General features: G+C 33.8%; 1 protein-coding gene and 1 long non-coding RNA gene across 4 annotated transcripts in view; one reads left to right on the forward strand and one right to left on the reverse strand.

Annotated features, from left to right (window-relative positions):
- MGAT4C (MGAT4 family member C) overlaps positions 1–25221 on the forward strand; it is a 347956-nt gene that overhangs the window by 129565 nt on the left and 193170 nt on the right. The window lies entirely within an intron of this gene.
- LOC135414593 (uncharacterized) lies at positions 13653–23131 on the reverse strand. The gene is made up of 2 exons (XR_010430733.1): positions 22748–23131; positions 13653–13941 (listed from the first exon to the last, which is right to left on the reverse strand). It is a non-coding gene; the product is annotated as an uncharacterized LOC135414593 (long non-coding RNA).

The following is a 25221-nucleotide window of genomic DNA, read 5'->3' on the forward strand; positions in this document are numbered from 1 at the left end:
TATTACTGAATATATTGACAGATTCTTAAATGATTGTAATAGAGCATCTATCAAAAACCCTGTCCTTTCATCTCATTGATTCCCAGTCGGGTTCCAGTAATAATATTGTGAATTTTAACTTTTACTATTTAATTGATTATCAAAGCATATTAGAAATAAAATATCATATGATGAAGCCTGCACCTCACTGTGTGAAATTTTCCACATAAACTTTATCAACATACCTTATAAAGATGAAGTCAAAAGGTTAGGGAAAGCTTGAACAAATGAGTATCACCAAGTATGTCTAAGAAAAATACTTCCTTTTTGGAATTCTTTGTATTTCATCCAGTGGCCACTTAATCCAAAATTCAGACTTAACCTAGGATGGCAAGACTTTTGTTTACAGTTGAAAATGCTCTTCACTGGATACTAGTGTGTGAACCTCTTTTCTCTTCAGCCTTGCCCACCTTGTACTTTTGCTACACTGAAACATATTTTCAGGTTTGAAAACTGAGATATTGGAAAAGCTCTAAGTACTCCTTATGTTATCCTCGGCAGAAAGAAACAGAGTATCCTGATAAGATGTACTTCTATGCAGTGTATATAACTGAACCAAACAAAAAAATTATGTGACTGCAAAAAAGACCTTGTCCCACCGAAGAAAAGTGGTATAAATTTCCTACATTCACTGGCTTGGGGAGAAGCAACTTCACCTCAATTACTTAGTTCTCTGAAATACACTTATTAAAAGACTGACCACCTGAATCTTATTTTGTCAAGTAATGTATACCTGACACAATCTGAGTTTGGTTTCCAAAGCTGATATATCTTTTGTAGAAAGGCAGATGGAATCAGTCAACTAAAACTATAGCATCTCCATTTTGAGCCCTGAGTAGTTCCTGAGTACAGCAGGAAGAATTCCATTTAAAGGTAGTGAAGGAAGGAAAGGAATACATACAACTTGCTGCTTAGGAGAGTTAGTACTGTGTGTCATGTTTAGTTCTGATGCTGAATCTAAGGGTTTAGTGGATAAACTTTCCATGAAGTTTCAGTGCATTATGTGTCCTATTTGAATAGTTCCAGTTGGAAGGGAGCTACAATGGTAATCTAATCCAACTACCTGACCACTACAGTGCTGATCAAAATTTAAAGCATGTTATTAAGGGCATTGTACAGCATCACACTGGAGATAAATGAAGCATTGGAAGTTATAGTTATGTTACTAAACACAGTTTAAAAAAAAAAAAAAAAAAAGGAAAAACTTAATGAAATCTCTATTTTTAATATTAGAAATGGAAAAAACCTCTTATCCTTAGCTTGTTTAGAGAGCCATAACACAATGCATAACCCTGAGACTTAACTTATAGGAGGTTCTTAACTTATAGGATATTCTCCTATCCAGTATTGGATACAGCACTGAACCAACCTTTGTGTAGTGCTTTCTTTGTAAAGTGCTTATAAACTTATCAGTTGTTCTGTAGCCCAAATGCTGACAAGCAATGAATGTAAATATGAATAAAAAAAAAAATTCTTTGAGTACTTTATCTCAATTTTGGTTTTAAGGTTCTTGAAAATATAAGTGCATGTGGTGTCATTGCTTGATCTGTAGATTACTAAATTAGAATTTTCCCAATTATCTATCTCAGCATTAGCTGTGACGAAAATTTAAAGTTTGAGTCTGGGTTGTGTAAAATTGAGAAGCATGTCCCAAGCATCTTAAGCATGTTGAATGTTTGTGATTGCTATCAAGACCAACACGGCCAGTATCAAAGAGCCTGCACTTCTGTATCAAGCACACAGCCGAACTACTTTTAAATTCATTGTATTTGTTATGCTATAACTATAGTGTGGTGGTGCTTTTCTGTAGTTTCATTTTTGTCACCAAAAAACTATGTGAAAATGCAGGAATAAAGTATATTAAAGTAGTTTTTAAAACAAATAATTAAAATATAATGGAATGCAAAATTACATTTGCTTTTACTGTTAACACTCTTCATTCTGTTTCAAATGTGCATTAATCGGGGATGTTGTAGCACAAGCAAGAAAACATGAGAGCAGGTTCTTAGAGAAACGATTGTTACAGGATGGGTTTCTGAGCTTTACAAGAATATAATTAAGCTCTATGCACTTCTCTTAATGGTAATTCAATTTTACTTTGTTAGAAATAAATCTTAATTATGAAGCTTATGAAGTACTTGTATAGCGCTTAGAAAACCCTACGTAACAAGAACAATCAAAGCCTTATTCTGTAATAAGAGAAAGAGAATAAAACAGAAAACAAAAATCTGTCATAAATTGGTTGCATACAGAAAAATTGATGGTAGAGCTGAATCCTTTAGCCTTACTGTTTGAACTGAAAGAGATGAAATGCAATTTCATCTATTTACAGAAAATCACTGGCACTGTATTAACAAAATTGCCCAGCTACCAACATAAATCACTAAAGACAGCATCATTATTCAATTAAAATGTACAATATAACTTTTTAAAACTGACCAATAGTAAGTGACTGCGCTTTCTTACCTTGTTTTATATCCAACAGCCGTAAAAAGGAATGATTACCTTGTGTTTAAGAACATAGTAAAATTATTTAGTAAATATAGATTTTTTTCTGACACATTCCTACACATTAGTAATTTAGTGAAAGAGAATACTAGTGTCTGTCCCCTCCCCCCTCCATCTCCATCTTTTTCTGACTACACATGCAGTAAAATCATAGGAAATGCATGTTTTACATGGGGGGATGAGTTGATGAGTTGCCTGGCAACAACATCTCTGTCAATTTCTCTTCAGTATGTAGAATGGATCCATGTCTAGAATGTTATTTATCTTCATTAGACCTAAGCAATTTAGGTTGTCAAGTCTCTGGTGACCATTAGGTATCTGATAACCATAAATTTTGGGCTCAACCAGATGCATTTACAAGCAAAATAAAAATAGCATAAATTCTCTATCCTATATTTCCGAATTATGGCATCATTAACATTGGAGCGTTGCCTCTTTCTTCTTTGGTCCCTGTTCTGATTGGTATTCATTAAACTGTTACAACAGAAAGGGAAGGCCAAGACTTTATTATCAACTTCCCTTTTAACAGTGAAATTGTTCTAACTATGACTGTCTTATCATAGCCATGTCTGACTATGTACACAGTTTCACCTTATTTGAAAAAAGAGAACAACAACCCAATTGAAAAAAGAAAAACAACAATAAACCAAACACAAAACCCCAAACAATTCAAAGCCCCTACAACAACACCACCACCCTATATATGTCTATATATGTCTACATATGTCTATATTGAGACAAACATATATATAGAAATATATCCACAAATATCTACATATGTGCATCTGCATCGGCCTATGTACATAAACTTCACTGACATTTCTTGCCTTAAAGCTGTGCTGCAGTTGCAGTACAGAAATTAGCAATTATGTCACAGTCATTTTCCAATAATTTATTCCTCTTCAGAAAAAAGCCCCAAACCATTGATAAGGTTTCTTAGGTGACATAGAGAATGGCACCTCTCATATTCATAAGAGTTAAAAAAAATCCTCATATAAATGTTTACATCCCAAGGTTTTCTTATGGTGTCATTACTCAGATCTAGCTTACAAAAGCTTAGTGCTTCACATTCTTAAAGGACAGTATTTCTAACTACAACATATGTCAAAGGATATAGAGAAATATAAAGAGACTTAGAGCCACTTTGATATCTCTGTTTAGTCAACTGACTTGCAGCTTGCCAGGGCAATCATTACATCAGTTCTACCACCTAGAAGTGTTAAATATAAAGAGAACTTAGACACTTCTCATATATGTCTTTCTAATTGCATATGTCTCAGTTCAAACTGAATCTCTGATCCAATCCAAGGATACATATATAGTTTAATAACACAAATAATTCTGATTCTAGAAAATAAACACTATGCTTACAGTTAGGGTGATAACATAGAATTGTCTGAAATAAACCAGTAATTGGAAAGCTAAATCTATACTTAAAAGCTATAGACTTTATGTAAGAGGTAGATGGTGATGTGTTCATACTACACAATTAAAAGGTAATTTATTGATAAACCAGGAAGACTGTTGGCATCAAATTAATAATATTAGAAATTATATTAGTGATTCAAATTTACTGTAATTGGTGATGTAAATTTGATGTAAATTTACTGTAACATAGTAAATTAAAAATTACTTGAAATTGCATTATTAATACAAAGAAAGTAAATTTAGCGAAAAGAAAAGTCAGTAATGCAACGGCAGTCTAGAAACATGACTTGACTGCAGAAAGTTGATGAGAAAGCTACTTAAATAATAGGTTACAATGTGACCAAATATCTTGAGAATGCAACTAGATGCAATTTAAAGACATAACATTTAAAAAAGATTATAGATAACTGATTCATCAGCCAAAAAAGTCTTTGGAAAATTCTTAAATGCTTTTAATTTTTAAAATGAGGCATCCTTTCATCTCCATCCATACGCAGAGATATGATCTCGTTCAGATTAGAACTCACTAAATGAGGCCCATTCGACTGGGATTTAGATATGTAACCCTAACCTTAACCTTTACTTATTCCTTCTGTATTTATAATTCATAAATCAATAAACCTTTACTTTTAGAAATTGGCTACAAATTAGAAAACAAAACAAGATATTTTTTTCCCTAAAGACTAGAAGAATAATATGCTCCTGTTACTCTTTTCCGACTGCTTCCTTAGTACTCTCAGCTTAACTTATTTGCTTAAGACATTTGCCTTAAACAGTTAATCAAATTAATTTCAAAGGCATTGTCCTATTTCTTACACGAAGAATGAGAAAGTTTACAATATCTAAATCTTTGTTAGGTCTGTATGAGTGCTCTAAAGTGCTTTTGCTTATTGAATATTTAAAATCAGTCAGTTTTCAGAAAGTCAGATTAACTCAGCTTTCTGTGAGTGAAATAGAAGGCAATAATAATAATTATTATTATTTTTGGAAGCCTATGAATAAAACACAGAGGTGGATACTTGTTTCCAAAATACTGAGGCAAGTAAAATATCTCCACCTTGTTGCTTATCTTGTCAACACTGTAACTGCTACTAGTACAACTGCTGTTTTCTGCCTCACCTCAGCATAAGGCTGAGGCAGAAAAATTGGAATTTAAGGTGAGTTAGGAACCAATACTTGTAGTTCTTGACTGCATTTTTCCGTCAAATATTCACAACAGCAAGATTCAGATGATCTATTTAGCTTTGCCTTTAGAGTTTTATCTAGTCCAGGGATTTATAGTGCTATTGAATTAAAATATCTTAATTTAAAATCCATACGGTATTCAATCATTTTTCTTCACTAGTGGCACACTTGCTTTTATAATATACAAGGAGAAGCTATTAGACTTTATTTTTATTTTAGTATTGCATATAAATCTATGTATGAGGCAACACATGCGTGTGATTGTACATAATGTAGCTCATACTACATGTGTTAACTAGAGGTAACTCTTTTCATCACAGCTACAGATACCTAAAGTATTGAATGCCCTTGTAGACCTTGAATTGCCATTGTAAGTCTTTGCAAGTCACCAGAGTGATTACAGTTTACTGCAAGAGCATAAATACAGAATCCTAGGATGTCTGACTTGTCTCAGATATGAAGGAACTGTATTTACAATTACGTAAATACGTAACTTTTGAGGGGGGGAGAATCAAATTTCTTTCTTTGTAGAGGTTTTATAGTTTGCTTTGAATAAAGCAAAAATCCAAGTGTACTTTTCAAATGCTAAAAGTTCAAAGTTATGCACCTAAATTCAGCTTCAGCTGTTGTGCCATGGCATGATTTTTTAGCATTTTGCAGAAGATACAAATGTTTCTCTTGCCATCAGATCTGTTAGATGTTGGCCACTGGGAAGAAAGTAGAAGTCTCTTCCAGTTTCCTAAAGACAGAGCAGAAAAAAAAAACCAGTATATCTGTGTTGATTGGCCTTTTTACAACAGGGCCAAGAATAACTTCAACCAAAGCGAGTTCTTGTTAGACTTGGCCCTGGTGTCCATTTTCTTTTGCTATGATCTTAAAAAGATAGCTCTAAGCTTATGTCTTTGTATTGGGTCTGGCTGAGCTGCAGTTCATTTCCCCACGATAGCCCTCACAGTGCTGTGCTTTGCATTGGCAGCTAGAAGGGTGTTGATAACACACCAGTGTTTTGGCTGCTGCTGAGCACAGCATCAGCACTGTAACATTCCTTCCTTGGTTGAGGGCAAGATCCTGGGAGGGGACCCAAGTAGGCCAGCTGACCCAAACTGACCAAAAGGATATTCCAGACCATGTGACGTTAACTCAGATATAAAAGCTGAGGCACAGAGCAGGAGGACGGGCATTCACTGTCTGATGGCTGCCTGCTGAGAAAACGCCACATGTACCGAAGCCCTGCTTCTCGGGAGTGGCCAACCATCACTGCTCATGGGAAGTAGAGAATAAACCCTGCTATCTTTCACTTCTGTGTGTGCAAGCTTCACTTTATTTTTTGCTCTAAATAAACCACCTTAACCCAACCCACAAGTTGCTTTTTCTCCACCTTACTCTCTCCCCTGTCCTGCTGGGAAGTGGAGTTATAGAGCGTGGGTGGGCACCTGGCATCCAGCCAAGGTCGACCCACCACAGTCTCCCCTGGGAACCACTTTAGCAAAAGTTTGTAGAATTTTGAGAATCAAAACTTCCTTTTCACCTTCCCCACAAGATTTCCTAGTTTCCTCAGTTTTCCTGTGTCAACATTTTGATCAATGAAAGCAATTTGGTTTTTTGTCAAAAAACTATAAAAATCAAACAAAAAGCCATAAAGAAAATCATTAAAAGTTTTTCTTTCCCAGATAAATTCTATACAAATATTTGCTTTGATCTTCAAGTAGTACACCGTACTTTAAGAGAAGCATTCAAAAGGATGAAGTCTTAACTATTCTTTAAAGGTATCATGATTGATGCATTTAAATATTTTCTTCTGTACTGAAAATTTCAAGATTTGTAAATAAATTTTCTATTTGATTCTAGAAAACTGCATGACTGTTTCCTGTATATATTACCATACATTGTACAAATACCCCATTTTACATGTAGAGGTTTTTTTCTAAACCCCTTTTTTGTTTTAAATTTTCAATTAACTTTAATTAAGTTTCTAAAATGTCAGTAGGATTTGAAAATGGTAAATTTCAGGACAAGTGTTTTTAATTCTAACTTTTGGTTATTTTGTTTTAGTGTTACATCAAGAAATATTTTCAGCATTACCAATTTTATACTCTTTTTAATATTTTATTTTTCCCCATACAATTTCACTTTCAATAGTGATGCAAAGTTATTTATGGTTTATAGATGTTTATAAGCATTTTATTTCAAAAAAACCCCATTTGTAAATCAAATTTCTCTTACATTAAAGTATACAAACTTCAAGTAATGCTCTTTTCATCTTTTTAACATTACACTGAATAAATAGAAGAAAGATGCAATGGTTTCCTAGAATCAATATCATCTAGAACATGTATTTCATTAAAGGGGGAAAGAATGAAATTGCAATTCAAATTGTAAGTACTATAAATATATTTGATTAAAAACAGTTTACTAGATCCAAGAACTAGTGTTATTTTTCTCATTTATTTAAAGGACGTGGGTTTCTACATATCTAGACAATGTTGTAGTTGTCCAGTCAGTAGTCAGTCCATGTACATTCAGTCCAGATTTGGGATGGGTATTTGCAGCACTTGATGAGCTAGTGTGTTAGGATTAGCTCTATTCATCTCTGCATAATGGATGGATTTCTTTTATTCTAGTGATTCATCTTTTCTTCCATGACTAGAGAGAATCATTATGCTGATCTGATAATAAAGCACTATTACCAAATGCTGAACTACTTCTATTATTATTACTCACTTGGTATCTTAGATAAGCAATTGATGGCTTTTATTAACAATGTCGGGATTGTGGAAGGATTAGCCAAATGGATTTTTGCTGCATCTCTCATTGCTGTGATTTTTTTATTCATGGATTATTCGTAAATAAAGATCAGAGTATTCTTCCAAATCCTTAAATTGAAAGCCTAAAAAAAAAAAACTCCAACCAACAAACAAATGACAGTTAATCAGATTACACATTGACTGTTGTTCCTAAGAAGATTATGATTCATTCGTTGTGTATGTGAATAGAATGTGGAATTTTGGTTCTAGTAACTTTGTATTGTTCTGAATACTAGAAGGCCATTGCTTGACATTAAAATTAATAGTCTTTAGAAGTTCCTTGACATTGACACACTTAATCTGTGAAAAGGTAAAGAATAGGTTTCAACAAACACAATTTTTGCATAATGAAAATCTCTAGCCTGAGTTTTTTATTGCTATGACTTCTAGTTGATTTAAAAACATATTCAAATTACAAAGGGATCAATAGAGATTTACAGTTTTAATTTGGAAATGGGATTATAGAAAATTAGAGCTTTATGAACAATCTAGACTATTTATATTAAACACTTTAAAACAACTAGAGTAGTTGATAGTCATGTAATGGCTAGCATAATTTGAGAGGGAAAAAATAATATTAACAAATTTGTATATTAACTTTTTTCTTTATCTTTTCAGTTTATAATTTTGTTAAAATCTTAGGTAACATTTGTGAATTGGGTTTTTTATATGATTTTTGACTAATACTGCTGAAAATACTATATTCAGTGACTTAAGTAACATGCTTCAATTATAAGAATATTTGTTTATATTAAATAATAATTGCACATATAAGAATTAGAGTGTGGAGTAAAATGATATATGTGACCAGAATGTTCCCTTAGGTTTACCTCAAAAAATAATAAATGGAGATCAATTTTTTTTTTAAAACTTCAATTTTATAGGAACACATATTCACAACCTACTGTGACTATGACCTCTGATTCACGAGGCCACTGAGTGCAACATTCATGACTGAATGTAGATATCTAGCAACATCTTAAATGCCTTGCCTGGTCTGAACTCCATTAGTTCTTACTGAAGAATAGATATCTTCTGTGGATGTCGAATGTCCAGCCTATTATGAATGTCTTTGATAATTTAAGGTCCTTAAAACAGTACCTAAAATAATATGCTTGACTCCCTTAATCTCTTCTTAACAAATGTTTTATAAACTTTTTGTATTCATAAAAAATTAATGTCAAGGAGGAAAATATCAGTCATGACATTTTTCAACTGGGGAATGAGAAATAATCATAAATCCTGTAACTGGTTGTAGTTTTAGTTTTTTCTTCTCTGACTTTCATTTTACATGAGCTAAGTGAACATATGTTGGCTGCCATTCTCACTTTGCAACATGAAAGCTGTACTCACTGTGTCCTACTTTTTACACTTAGGATACCATGGAGAGAGAACTTGGATGCGTTATCCACGTGGGTGTTGTGTCTGATCAACAGAGGTCTGCTGGGGTAAAAGTACCAAGATTATAGGAAACAACAAAAAGGGTCTAGGTGTATAAATACTTTTTCGTTCTTCCAGACACAGAAATGAGTTAATGTGGCTTTTCCACTGAACTATCATTCTTGAGGTAGCTGTCAATGTTAGGGCAAAAAAAAGCAAAGAAAGCCCTGGACCTCTCCCTAAGCAAAGATATGAAATTGGGGCATGTCAACAAGAGAAATCATTGCATAGTAATTTAAGATGCAAGTTTCAAAATGTGTTACTCAAGGACATTTTACAATTACTAATATAAAATGACTCGTTAGCTGTATAGTTACCTATTTAAATAAACAGTGTTTCAATGATTTTGCTCTTTTTTTACTATTCATTGTGTTGCTTCTACAATGTTAGAGCATAAAGAAACTTTAATTTTTGTTCTTTCAAACAGAGTAATTAAAAGCATTGTTTCAAGACTGATTTGTCAAATCAGTGAGGGAAATGGCTTTCCTGTAAAATGACATTGGGTACAGTGTAAAAGGCAGCATTAACAGATAAGTAATCGAGTCTACTGAAAGGTAACTAACTCAAGATATTTCTTCTGCAAAGTGTGTTTGTTGCATTAATTCGTGCATTGTATACAGTATTCTCTAAAGTTTTTTCCTGTTGGAAAGAAAAATGAAAGCTAAGATAATTTGGGAGAATACTGGATAAAAATAATGAAACAGTGAAGGAAATGTCAAGCAGAAGTCTTGGATTCAAAACAGTGAGACAAAGTCCAGGTGAGATAAGGTAAAGAAGGGGTTCATTAAGTGAGCATATGGTTGGCACATGTGAAAGGAAAAAGGCACAAAGGAACTGTAGGCAGTTAAGTCTGACCTTTTGGCATTCAGTAGGTGTTAGCTTGTTAATGGGATATAAGAAGATTCCCACAAAAGCAGAGAAAAATGATGTTGTCTTTAATTTTTCAAGTTAGCCAATGATGAATGTCAGTATTTGCTTAACAGATTGAAATATTGACAGGCTGTTGCAATAACTAAGAAACAAAATAAAAGCTTGAGCTGGGTGCCTCTTAGGAGGGACCCCAAACAAAGGAACCAATAGGTTTTATACCCTCACAGTCCAAGTGCAAGAAAGTCTCAGCCACTCAGCTCCTGGTCTCTGTGTCATCTGTCTTTTTATATAACTTGTCAATTTCCTCCCTTGAGAGTTGTTTTCAACAATTGGAAAATTTTCCAAAGATGTTGTTGTGTTATTTTTATAAGCCATATGTAATAATTCTATGCCATATTGTAATAATGACCTACACTGAGTTTTTTAGAAGTGATTTATTAATAAATCTCTCCGGAGGCTTGAAGTATGCAAACTTTAGCCTTATGCTTGACAGTACACTTGATGCAGTTGTTAATGAATCAATAAGGCACAGTCTCATGAGTCTTAATTCCAATTAAAATGTTGGAACTATGTTAGATGAAGCTGATGGCTAGATAGATAATTATATTTAATAATCTGTGTCTATATGCATAAATAAATCCATGCCATTTTAACTGTTTGTGTGAGATGTGCTATTTTCTCTGCATGTGTAGTAAACTTGGAGATTTAAGAATATTCTTCATCTAAGATCTGAATACAGAATTCAAAAGGCTGATTATACAGAATTCAAACTAACATCTGCCTTTCAGAACTTTGACAATTTTTTGAAAATATGCCAATGATATACAGAAATACAGTCATCATCTTTGAATTACCTGCACATATTTTCTCTTATTATCTGTAATTCTTGTTTAGATAATTTTTGTGGATTCTGAACATTTTGTTTATAATGTAGACAAATCTGTATGTTCCATCAGCTTAACTGAAAGCCTACAAGTAAATTTGACTGGGGTTGGCTGTCCAGAAATTTGTATCCACCACCCTTGAAAAATGAATTTGATTTGTTTAAAAAGATTTTTGATGTTTCTGAAAAGTACAGTCAATTGAATACAAAAATGTACCTTTTCTCAATTTTCATAATTATAAAGGAAGCTATATTCTATTTGAGGCTTCAAAAGTTGGACATTAGGGAGCTATATACTCTGTTATCGAGCAGATGTCCTTTGTAGGTAGGCAATAACCTTTCTCTCTGAAGAGAAATACACTCCTTTGCAAAACAATTTGAAGACAAAATACTCTACCTTGCTCTGTTGACTAATGGGAGTCTATGTACCTAATATTCCCATTAGGGTATGCCTGGAGTTAATTAATGAGAAACATTAAGCACAAGAGTTTCTCTACAGAGGTGGTTAACCCCAGGCTGCAAAACAGGCATTCTCTTACTTGGAAAGCAGAACTCAATCTCAAAAAAGTGAATATCTCTTAAAATAATTTCAGAGCACGTGCTCTGCAGATCTTTTTCTTGAATTTTTGAGGCTAGTTCTGCTTATATCTATCAATTTGCTGACAGTTCTGGGGAAGAACAGAAAAATAGTATGTGTATATTGTAGTTTATTTATTTGTGATCTAAATATAACTAACACATTCTAAATATTAAAACTAAATTAAAAATGGAAACCAATTCCAAATATCAGAAAAGGACAGATGTCTAGTTTAATAATGGACAAAATAAAATACTTAACATCAGAGTGTTTGTAGTGTCTCTAAATATATATAGATATATATTAAGTTGAACATTTTTATTAGAGTTGCAAAATTTCTTGGTATCTATACAAGTATTTTAATTGACATTTTTCACTTCTCCCTCTCTATACAACTGGTTGAAATAATTTGCTCAGTAGTATTTCTAAAATTACATACTACTTTGGCCACTGGAAAATTGAACAGAAAAAAAGTACTGTAAATGAACAGGTAATACATATGGCTACATATAATCCCTGTATTATAAAAATTACCTGAATTTTACAGCTAAGCAATAAAGGAAATATTTTTTTTAAATTAAAAAAAAAAATCAGATATTGTATCAAATTTTACCATGATATGGATAACTCTTTTCCTAACATATAAACCAGGAATATTGCTATTACTTAATTTGACAGAGTTTGTCAAGAAGTAATAAACTGAAATTACAATGATAAGACTTTTAAAGATCCTCAGAGATGCAACAGAAATCACAGACTGCCACTATTGTTCCTTTCCGGATATCAAGACTTGTTGTAAGGATTGTGTTCCATGTAAAAATAGATTTTTACATATATTGGTAGTGAAGTAAAACAGACCCTTGTGGATCAGTCTTCAATCTACATTACCTTTTTAAATTATGTTTAAGTTTTTGTTATTCTTCACAACTAATAAATTAGAGGGTCATTGGAAATAACTAGGAATAATGGAGACAGTGATAAAAAGTATATCCTGCTTTCTGTTTCTGGTAAGGAAATACATAACACCATCCCCGATTCTTTTAGTATCTTTTGTCTTCCAAAAGACAAACTCATTTTAGACAATGACCTGTGTATAATTTCACATGTTAAAATGTGAAATACTTTTCATTGCAAAGTATTTTTCAAATTTACATAAAGTGGAATACTGGTTATTATTTAATCCAATTCTAAAATGCAGCCATCTCTCAAACAAAATATAAAACACACTGAACTGTTGGACAGAGGAACAGAACAAACCATTTGCAGACAGAAACTGAAGTAAAGTAACCACAAGAATTTAAATAGTACATGGTTTTTCAAGATATAATTTCTCTAAAAGATCTTTGGGAATTACATATTCAAAAAGTCCACACTGTTATTTATGAGTTTTTGCCTAATTTTTAATAAGAATGTATATATCTGTGTGTGGTCTTATTTTGCTGAGGTCAGAAAATTTAATTTACTAGGAAGGAGTACTGTGTCTCTACTTTCTTAGATAACTGCCTAATATTTTCAGGAAAACAAATATGTCTCACGTTCAGCTAGCTACACATTTTTCTAAATTGATATAGAGTATAGAGAGTGGGGTTTTTTGTCATACCGAATCACTAAAAATAATTGACTGGAGTTTTATGACTACTAGGTTTATAGATTCATGGTTTGGTTTTACTAACTGGTATTTTTTTAAATTACTATCCTGATTGAAGTTTTGTTCTGGTAACAGGGTGTTGAAAGAAAAAGTAGGGAAGTAGAAAACAGTAATTTTTCTTCATTGTTTTAGTATCTAACAATAGAATTATGTATGCTGCCTTATAATGGCATATTCATAAATAATATACTGCTGACATTAAACTAAATAATAGCAAAGGTGGAAAGTAGGAAGAGTAGAAAGCATATCTCATTATGTGGATGAGTTAGCTTATTTTAAAGTTACTGCATTTATTGTGTTGATTTTGCAGTTTTCCTATCCGGTTGATCAATTGTTTCTTCTTTAATGTGTCTGAGATATTTTACATCCCTTTGTATTTGTCTCATTCTGCACTTTTACAGCATCTGATATTAGGGTCTGTTCCTTTTGAATATGCTTTACTTGTGCTCTCCAAATTTCATGACTTTGAGCCAGTATGTGTTGCCAATATTTGAATACAGTTCATAAATTCCTTGCTTTTACAAGATGATGACAGTTCATAGCTTCTCTCGGGACTCCCCTACAACAGAAAAGCAGAGAAAAGTGATGTTGATGGGAGTGTTGTCTAGTACTAATTCTAGTTTTCCCAAAGTTAAAATTTGACAGAAGATGAATCTTCATTAACATTTTAGTTTGGAGCAGTAATGTACTTCTGAAATAAACCTCTCGAACTTTCTCATTTATTGTGTTTGGTTTTGACTACAAAGTATATAATAAGCAAGATTACTTTCAGACTAAAATAAACTGGAAAATCCATTCCAGCAGAGCACCCTGTTCTTTCTTGTAGGGCAGACAGGAGAATTGAAAATACACGGGTTGTACCACTTACTTCAGTGCCTACCAAGCACTCATACAAAAAGAAAGTTTTCAAAACACTGAGAACTCTCATCATATTTGAAATGCTCTATATGAAGATAAAACTAATTTATCAGTCACCAGCCCTCAGGTTTTACAGCTAAATCCTTTGTCTTCCACAGAGGGTTTTTTTCTTGTCTTGATATAATTTCCTGTTCTTCTTGTCTTTTCCTTGCCTACTGTATCTTGTTATTGAGCTACTATAATTTTATTTTTTTTGTATTTTTCATTTTTCTTAATTCTTTCTTTCCCAGCTTCTCTCTACTGAGCTCACCAAAGGTTCAAGTGTAGTTTTATCTATGGTTGTGAGAAAAGGTGTTTCATACCATTCCATCTGTGGGCTGATGTCCTGAGTCCATCTCCACAGATCTGTACAGTCACTCCAGGGTTGTACCAGGCACTGGTTCCCCTCACTAGGTCAGATCCTTACCCTCTCTAAGGAGCTGTCCAGTGCAGGTGCTGAGACTGCCACAGTGCCCTCTGGTTGCCCAGTTCCTGATTGGGAAAGTGTGTCTGCCAGAACCTGTCCTGTTTCCCACCACGGGTTGCCTCCACTGTCACCAGCCTGGAGAGAGCTCTCGGCCCTTGAGGGATTTTGGCATGGATTATATTGAGTCCAGATGGTCAAACTAACTATAGCACCATAAAAATCTTCCCATCCAAGTGAACATAATTTAGCTGTAGGGTCTTCATTGCTCTGACCATTTGTAATCATCCACTACTTGTGAAAATAGACACAGTATCAGACTTGTGTTTCAAACTTTTAGGAAGAGACTATATAATCCCTATTGTGCATAATATTAAATAAGATCACCGTATATTTGTGGATGTTACACAAATAATTCTTATGTGGGTACATAAGAATTAAAACTTCCTGTGCGGTCACTGATATTATTGGAACATTAGGGAGTTCTCTGATATTCTTAATAAATCTCTATTATTTAATATAGTCAAGATAAAGTATTTTTCATAGTTATTAGATTGTTACAGCATTCCATAAAAAATGATATTTTTTTACAGATAGTTTTAGGAAAGAACTGTGATAACTATTGTTAGGCTGATCCACCCACTTTGCTATCTTCAGTCAGAAGTAATTTCTCTCATCCTTTTAAGACTATCAAGTTTCTTGTCATTGGCTTAAAATGATTAGGCCAATCTATCTTTGAGCCATGATTTTAGCAAAAATGAACAGCCATTGTTCTGCTCTGTGTCTTTCAAATTCTAACAATGAAATCAGGAGAGGAAGGTCTATATTTCATCTACTTTCCTGTGTGAGAAAAGCTATTCTTCAGTCATTCTTTCCAATCATATATTCAGATATGGAAGAATAAAAAGTTGATGTGACAAGAAGTATCATTCTGGCTGACTGTATAGCTTTACCTGAAGATGAAGTATCTTTCTTATAAAGTAACAGCAGAATAAGTTGCCTGAGATAGTAAAAGTTATGTAGTTCAACTAATTTGCTGCTTTTTGTTTTTATGTCTTGAAATTGTCTCATCTATTTTGTGAACCTTGACACTGAGATGTTTTAAATTTATATTAGAATTTACTTCATGTAAATGAGTAATCTAGTTATCCTTCTTCACAGCTTCAAGACCTTCTTCTGACCACTTTTTAGTGCTTTCAAGATTTTACAAGATACTTGCAATGGTATTAAAGATAGAGGACACAGTAATGTTTCTTAACATACACATGTGCACAAATTTGGGGTGTTGTTTTTGTTCTCTGAGACATGTTATCATAATATCTGAATAACATCGTCATAAAGCTTAAATTTCATCTGTTGTCACAGCCTTCTAGTATGCTAATCTGTAGGTCAGAGCTTTGAAATTGGAATATGAACGGCTGTTTAGTTGATAGTAAAAAAGTTCCATGAGGTAACTCCCACTTGCAGATGGATACAGCATGTATCATAGCAAGATGTGTTCACTTATCACTGACACTGACATTGTCATGCAGCCATGGATTATTAGCTTATGCAGCTTTTCAATAAACTATCAAAGTCACTCAACGTGATGTTCTTGGTACTTCCTGATATAGATCCATTGAAAAAAATTAAATCCAGCCCACTGGCATTTTTTTCCACAGATAAAGTACTTCTTACTACAATACTTTTCCAACTACACAGAATTTAGTTGAGTTCCTTTAAACCCTAAAAATATATTTTTAGGGGGGTGTTTTATTTATTTTTAAGTATTTATTTTTTTATTTTATCTAATTTATTTATTTCAGTTATAAAGTTATGTTTTTATTTATAAAAGAAAGCTAAAGGTCTTCTTCCCAGGTATAGAATGGAGTACTGCTAAGCAGAGGTTTGTGTGACTTCCTGCAATACCTTAAATTCATCGAAGTTAGATTTCATCTTGGTTTATGTATTATTATGCATTTCATACGACCCTTATCTGAAATTAATTTTTAATAGTTAGCAAAAAATGACAAATAACTATGATAACAGCTATTATATATTTGCAAAAATACCAGACTGAATTTTTATGATTGATGCTATTGCCACAAATATAGTTAAATATTTAACAATCATAAAAAGTTGTGGTACCTATAAGAAATTGCTAGAACTTAGGTATTTCATGACTCTGCCATCTTTAATTTATTCTACAAATTGTACTAAAGCTTCTTGAAATAGGGTCAGTTTCACCACAAATATTAGTTCTTTATATAATTGAGGTATATTTTTTATTTCGTTGTATCAGTCATGTTAAAATCGCTGAAGAATTACCTCACTATATCTTATCATTTGTTGTCACTTTAGTGATGATTTATTCTTTGAGTTTTAATTTTGATTTAAATACTATTTTCTGACTGAATTTTAAGTTTGAATTAATCTTTTTCTACAGTGTGTATTACAGTTAGTCATGCTTTCAGTATTAATCACAAAAGCATAATATTGTAAATACTACTATGTTTTTTTCTTATTTAATGAAAAATGCACTTTCTGTCCTTACAATGACACATCTGTACAAGTTGTAAATGCTTCTCTACTGCATAGTAGTGCTTATAAGAAATTAAGATGTACATTCTCAGTATTAGAGTTTTAGGTATATTTTTCCTGTCACTGGGGCTGATGAAGTTTGCAGGTATTTTATTTGTTATATTTATAATTTTGCTTTTTATGTCAGTGGATATATTGAGAAGGATAACTAATTGTATCAGTAAAATAAGATACAAGAAAGGGTTATCTTCAAGATGTGGGGTGCGTTCAGGCTTGCATTCAGCCTGGAGGCAGACATGAACAATTAACTGAAGCTGATATAAAGCAGGTTGGCAGTATGGAAAACTGGATTGAATATGGAGTTGTGGGCAATATAAAGGAAGAATTCTATGCAAATTCTGTGAAAATTTGACTTTAAAGGTGAAAAGATGCTTTTGAATCTAGAATTGTTTTTACACTGGCCAGTATTTTTGATTGAAAATGTTTTTCTAGTTTGGAAATAACTGTACACATGATACTTCTGGCAGCCTCAGATGAGACACTATCCATGTCACTAATGTCTGAGCTCAATTAATGCTTTTACTCAGTTTTATCATATATACTGCTGCTTCAGTTCCTCAAATATGTTAAATCAGAAAATCAGCTGTAAAGGAACAACAGGAAGTTTGGTATATGAAGTGTGAAAGAAATTATAAAAGCCGACATAATTAATTACGCAGCAAGGAGAGAAGGAAAGAGTCCAAGTTTTTTGACATAATAAAGTTCTTTATACAAAAAGGGAAAACTACGTGCATTTATCTTATGCAGCACAGTGATGCAAATTTTTAAAATCTGATCTCAATTTCCACTTCACTCTAGTTTTCCTGTGTACAAGACGTATCTTTGATGACACAAGCTAAATAAAAAAGATAAGGATGTGTTTATATGGCTGAACAGGACTGATGCTGGCAGCAGGTGCCTTTGTGAGAAAAGGCTGTGGCTGCCACGGACCTGTCCCAGTCGGATCCATTCGGCTCCAGTGCACCCACCACGGGGCACAGCTGTGCCTGCAGCCGAGGTGGAGGCGCCTCTGGGAAAACAGATTTTAGAAAGGGCAAAATGCCACATTGAGAGTGGAATGGGGGAAAAAGATGTGAGAAACAGCCCTGTGAACACCAAGGTTGGTGAAGAAACAGGGACAGGAGGTGCTCCAGGCTCCAGGACAGGGATTCTCCAGCAGCCTGTGAAAGAGGGAGATGATGGTGCAGATATCCATGCTGCAGCCTATGGAGGACCCCGTGCCAGAGCAGAGGAAAAGTGTGAGGAGAATGGAGAGGCAGAGGGGAGCTGTTGTGGACTGATCCCCCACTCATCTTCCTCTTGCACTGCTTGGGGACATGGGGTGGGTAGAAGAGGTGGGAATGACAGACTGAAGTTGAACAGATGAAGTTGAAGTTGAGGGAATTTGGGGATGAAGGTATTTTAGCCTTTGCTTTGTTTCTCACCATCATAGTCTTTTTTTAATTGACAATACATCAAACTAATTTTCTCCAAATTGAGTCTGTTTTCCCATGATGGTAATGGATGAGTGGGCTCCCTATTGTTTTGTCGACTTATGAGCTTTTCCGTCTCTTCTCCCCATGTCCTGTTGAGCAAGGAGAGTGAAAGAGCAGCCGGGTGATCACCTGGCAAGGTCAACCCATCGGATAAGTATTGGATCATATGACTACTTTGGATATAATTTATGCAAATATTGTAACAAAATTATGTAAGTGCCTATAACACACAATCTAAGCATTTTTACTGAACTGGTAATATACATAGAAAATCTAAATTGTGCTTATGTTTTACACCTCCAGTCTTCTAGAGATATCTTTTATGCCTAATTGTTCAGTTATAGGCTGCGGTGTGCACTGAAGCAGGATGAATACTTCTGCTGTGTTGAGTAGCTGAAGCAAAATGGGACACGTGGGTCTGACTTCTGGTCACAAACAAAACTGTCTCACAACAGGCAGTGCTAAAGGGGAAGGATGACTTACAACCCTATTATCAAAATGTACTTCTATTTTTAAAAGTCTAGCAGGTTGTATCATTCTTTTATTATTGCCTTTGCAGTAACTACATTTTTTACTTTTGTTTGGGATATGTTTAAGAATGAGACAAGATGGGGACCCTCCTTTTGTAAACTCTAGAATGGAGAGAACTTTGCTGCAAGACACACAGCAATTACACTGTTGCTGAGGATTCATTCTGATATGGGTTTTCTTCACTCTAAACTGTATGTGTAATAAGCACACCGAATTTAATTGGAAAAGTTTTGGTTCATGTTTTTAAGCATTTATTTAATTTTTTCCTATCAAAGTCCACAGTAAAGCTGAAGGTCTTACTAGAAATCAATTGTGCCTTGGTTCTCAAACCAGATAACCAAGAAGTTTATTTTTCAGCCAATGATCTCAATTTCATATCTCTTTTCTATGTGTTGCAACCTAGGAAAATGTTTTTCATGGAGTCTTAGCCATAGCCTGGCATTACTTATTCAAAGACATTAATTTCTGCATGGAAAAGAAAAAATGTTATAATTGAAATATTTATAAACACATTTAAAATATTTTAACTAGTTTTATATCTGGATTCATATGGCCAACATGAACAGTTAATAGTTTGTATGATTTTGTATCTTCTGGGATTTTTTAGTATTTTTACAATTATCAATATGAAAAATTACCAACATACTGTTAAGCGTTTTACGAAATTCTGTGTGTGAAATCTTCTTTGACACAAAGTGGAACTTCTCTCCTTCCTGGATTTTGAATAATACAAATTATTCTAGAGATAGAAATACTTTCTCTTTAATATGTTATATCTTTTATATTTATCTCTAGTTAGATTTGGTTACTCTATATATTGTTCTTACAGCAACCTTAGATAATGATACAGCACTTTTTTCTTCACTATACCACTCTAGATATCACTTATTGAGACTTTCTATAAAAATGTTTTTTTTTTCCCTGTAAACCTTTACTTATTCTGCTAGTGTTTTTACAGGATTTCCTTTTTCCTCTAAAGACTATTCAGTACATCAGTCTCACTGCTTTCTTTGTGTAGATCATTTGCTTCTCTTTTCCTCTGTACCTCCATTAAGCATTATGGGGGGATCAGTATACACATATAAAATTATGGTGACAAATGATAAACAGTTTGGCAGACAATGAAATAGAAATCAATGCATGCTAAGGAGTTTCAAGATAAATTAATTCAGTTTCTCTCTGCAAAATCAGATCTTTTGCCTGAAATAGCTTATGACAATATTTCAAATTTTAAAATAATTATGAATAGTTTATTATTATTATTATTATTATTATTATTATTATTATTATTATTATTATTATGGTCTGAATGCAGAATAAAGATAGAATAATAGCATGTACTTCCTTAGATGTTCTGAATAACAATACAAAACAACACAGATGTATGTTCAAAACATAACATACGTAATTTTTCATCCAAGCTTCCCAATTTAAACATCTCATCCAGTCTTGAATATAAGTATGAAACCTAAAAATGAAAATCAGAAAAATCCTAGATCTCTAAACATGATATTTATCTCATCCAGCAACATATTGTACAGTTATCTGCATGAGTGGGGACTAGTTGGAAAAATTAATCACATATAACCACTTTAAGAATAAAAATTATTTATCCCACCATGGTCAATTCGTTACAACTATTCTTGCTTGAATTAAATGTTTTAATATACGATCTGGAGAATGCAAAATGTTGATCAACTGTGCATATATCTGAAACCATTGGTGTTTTAGCCTAATAACATTTAATGGGTGACTTGCTTTTGAGTATGTTTTTCTGTAATGTCTGCATTATAATAGTAGTCAGATGCTGACAATAGTCAGTTTTTGGTTTATTGTCAAAATCATATCTGAATGAATTTGCATGCAGAGACTATATCATGCTTTTTTAAATTCTTTTTTCCTTGCACACACTGAATATGTGTATGTGTAAAAATCAACGTTTTGACAGAATAGGAAGCTAAGATACCATCTTCATCTTCTTTGGCAGAAATTTCAGTTGTGACTTTTTTATTCAGACACTGAACCTGTTCCTTGACTAGATAAGAGTACTATTGGACATTGTGAAAGGTAATTCAAATTCACCTTATTGTTACCACTGATTATGAAACATTAAAGACATAGCAAAACTCTTAGCTTTAAACTTGACATTTGTAGCATTGCAAACCTTGTCTTTATTAAAGGAAGAAGGCATTTTCTGTTTATTTTTTAGTTGAGCATCATGCTCAATTAAATTAGTCTTTAGTAAAACACATTTGTATACGCAGCAAGAGTATGTAAAAGTTCTAAATCTTTTCTAAGGTTCTTAATGTTTTTTCAAAAATAACGGTAGCTACTTAGATAAATTTGTTGAGATGTGAGCTCTCATCTCATTGTCTTGTGCTCAATAAACTTGTTTGTGCTTGGAAGCCTCCCCCCCCGAAAGAATCTCATTTTATAGCCCTGCTGTTGTTCTTGACCTTTGCCGTGACTACAACCCTGCAGCATTTGAGCTGTCAGATAAAACAGTGGAAAGAGGCCGGTGAAAGTTGTAGAAAGCAAAAAGCTTAGTAATGCACTGATGAATTTCCTGCCATCACTTCACCTCCATTGCTGTCACATTTCCTTAAATAATAGGGAGACTTTTCCTCTAATGGACAGTGGAGGCTGTTTGCCTAATGAGAACTTGCAGAGACAGCCTGCCGTGAGTCTTTATCTTTTAAACTGAGGTGAAACAATCTTGCCTGGCTACAGACAAGTGACTAATAAGCAGTCCTATTCAGGTGTACCTGTCAGTAATTGTTTTGGTGGGAGATTTTTTTGTTTATTTTGGGGATTCTTTTTTCATTCATATATACTATTCTATGTGCAGTAGAGCATTAAATTGCTTTCCACTAGGAGCAAGTCACATTCAGGGGTCGTCAAGACCATGCTACCTGATGGAACAGTATTCACACATCTATTTCTATCAAGAATTTTGCAGCTGAAACCTCCAACTAATTAAGAGATTTTAAGCTAGATTACGTTTTTTTAATATTATTTGGGAAAAGCTGAATTTTTGTTTAATATCATGTAGAGAGATAATAGTCATTCAATGGATAGTTTATGTCTCCAACTGATATAGTCACTGAAAAGCAACTAATCGTTGTGTCAAGATTCCTAATGAGTCTTTCAGTATCTGCTAGCAATGGTCTTTGTTGAAACTATTATATATTAAAGATAGATTAAATTTCTTTCTTTGTCACTAGATCCTCTTTTTGGAGTCAGGGGAATGTGCTGTTTAACAACAGAGATAAATCTAGGGCATATTTTTGTGTAGGTGTATTCAAGCCTAAGACTGTCCTAAAATCTTCTAGAACTCCTGATCCTGAAAGTGAATAACCTTTAATTTTAGAATAATGCATTTTTTCTAAAAGTCAATCAGCACATTTTCAATGGATAAAGGTCACATTGACCCAAACTATATTTTTGTTGCAACTTACTTTCTGTGTGTGGTGAGAGACCAGCCAGCAGTAGCAGACTGCAGGCGCTCGCTCGGTCTGTGGGGTGAGCCAAAAGCAACAGGCAGTGCAAAAAGTAATGGTGCCAGTCTGTGGCCGTGGCAAAAACTGCTTAGAGAAAGAAAAACACCTGAAGCAGCTTGTGGCAGGGTGGGCCCTTCTCTCTTGGTAGGATCTTTCCCCTCTGGGTTGGCAGGAGTGGTGGCTGCAGTAACAGCCGAAGTAGAAACTGCCAACAGAAACAGTTCTACCTCCTGTGCTTAAAGAGATAGTCCATCAAAAATGGTGAAATGGGATAGAATACATAATTGGTTACACCCATCTAATGCTAAACCCTGTCTCCTTTCCCTATAACAAGGCAGAGTATTAGAAAGATGCTTTGTTATATTTTGCTGCCTCTTCCCAACTTGTGGTATGAAATTAATGCAATAAGGGACATGTAAACTACAACATAAGAACAACATTTCTGGTATATTACAATTTTTTTACTCTCAGTCTTTATAGCAGTCAAATATGTCCAGAAATCAATTCATTATTTTCAGTTGAGAAGTGAATGTTCTATACTAGGGTGAAGCATAAACCAAATGCAATTAGTTTCCTTCCTCTTTACAAGGACAGTTTATTGTAGACCAAATGACAGACTTTATACTGCACGGATTAAAAATTATTCCTGTATCTCCTTCCCCACCACTTCCACTGTAAAATGAAATTTTTATTATATTAGTACTTACTAAGGCTTTATGAAAGACAGCTCATTAGATCAATCATTTAGAATTCACAGTATTTTAAATGAAAAATCTGTAAGTCAAATTATGACCTTTGATGCCTTAAGCCCCTAATGTTTTTTTTATTATTTTTCTAATAGTTGTAAGACTGGTAAGAATTGTAGGTCTTAAAAAGCAGAAACCCTTTTGTCCCCTTGTTCCTTTCCCTTGTTTACCCATTCCCTAACCCTTTTACCCCATTCTATGCCTTCCGTATCAACCTACCCCTGAATCCAGTAGCAGTGTTTAGTCTTTTGTCAAGGCAAAGGCCTAGACTGTTTGGAGAACAGCGTATCAGGGCCTAAACCACAGAGTACGGTCAAAAACTAGGTAACAATGTGCCCTTTGTACTCTGATGAAGCTGAAGATGATGAAGTAGGTGGTCCCAAAAAGACCCCAGACCCAATTCTCAGGGGGAGGGCCCGGGGCGGTCCAGAGGAAGGGCCAAAGGGTGGACACATCTGGGATTGGATGGATAATGTTATAAAAGGTAACCTTTCGGGACGCCCGGGGCGCGCGTCTATATCATCTATTGCCTTGGCAAATAAACCCTTTCTTATCTCACCCCTAATTAACTGCTCCGGAGATTTTTTTCAGAACCAAAATACACCGGCAACACCTTGAATGTTTTGTGTCTATCTAATAAGCAGTGGTGACAAATACAGCATTTAAAAGCATTTAAGGAGACATAATTCTTTTAAAATTGTTAAATTCATAATTCTTTTTTAAGAACACAAAACAGAAACTAGTTAAACACTTGCAAATCAAGCATGAGTTTCAAATACTGAACAGGAAACAGCATCTCATGAAAAGCCAACATTTTTTCTCCTTTAGAAACTTAATACATTCTGTGTTAGTTGACTTCTGAGCATGTAATGCTAAGGATGTTAAACTTGCTAAATACCAAAAAATCTGTACACAGTACAATGTTTTTCCTTTTAAGATGAAAATATTTGGCTAACATTTTTATGTACATTTTTAATCTGGAAAATGTCACCTAAATACCATAGATATTATTTTAGTGCTTGTGTCATTCATTTGATGGGTTTGGATTTTTTTAATTTTCTTATCCCATATGTGTTCTTTTCTATGTAATGCGTGAAAAGTAAAAGAAAACTGGGCACAAGGGAAAGGAAGTTTATCTGCTCTAACTACATTGCTACTTAATGAAAAAAAATGTACCTGATTTTCTTAGCTCTTTAGAACCTCAGCAGTAGTCTAGAAAATTACAGTTAGAGTGCTAGTTGTAGAAATTCGTATTTCACTGACTAATTTCCATTTTCTTCTTTTGCTCCATAAACTATCAGAAAGATGGGCTATCTGGCAATTCTATAGCAATATTTCCATTTATTTTATTTCTTTAAGCCTGGTTGTTTCATTTCTTTCTAAAGAAAATAAAGAGATGAAGGTATATACCTCCTGCTGAATGAAGTAGAATTGCTCCTCCATAATTCCATGTTTGAAAACAGCTTTAACTTTTTTCATTTCTGCAGTTGTCTTGGTTTTTTGGCCTATGTTATCCTGTGAACACTAACATCCTTTAGCGTTCACAAATGCACCTGGCTGTCCCTTTTGAATATACAAAAAATTACTGCTTTGCTTAAATGTGAAACTGAAATGCTCAGCCAATTAAAACAGTATTGAATATTTAAAAGAGGAAAAAGTGTCACTGCTCCATCATAGCAGCATATA

This window comes from Pseudopipra pipra, chromosome 5 (genome assembly GCF_036250125.1).
Source record: "Pseudopipra pipra isolate bDixPip1 chromosome 5, bDixPip1.hap1, whole genome shotgun sequence".
Lineage (NCBI taxonomy): Eukaryota > Metazoa > Chordata > Aves > Passeriformes > Pipridae > Pseudopipra > Pseudopipra pipra.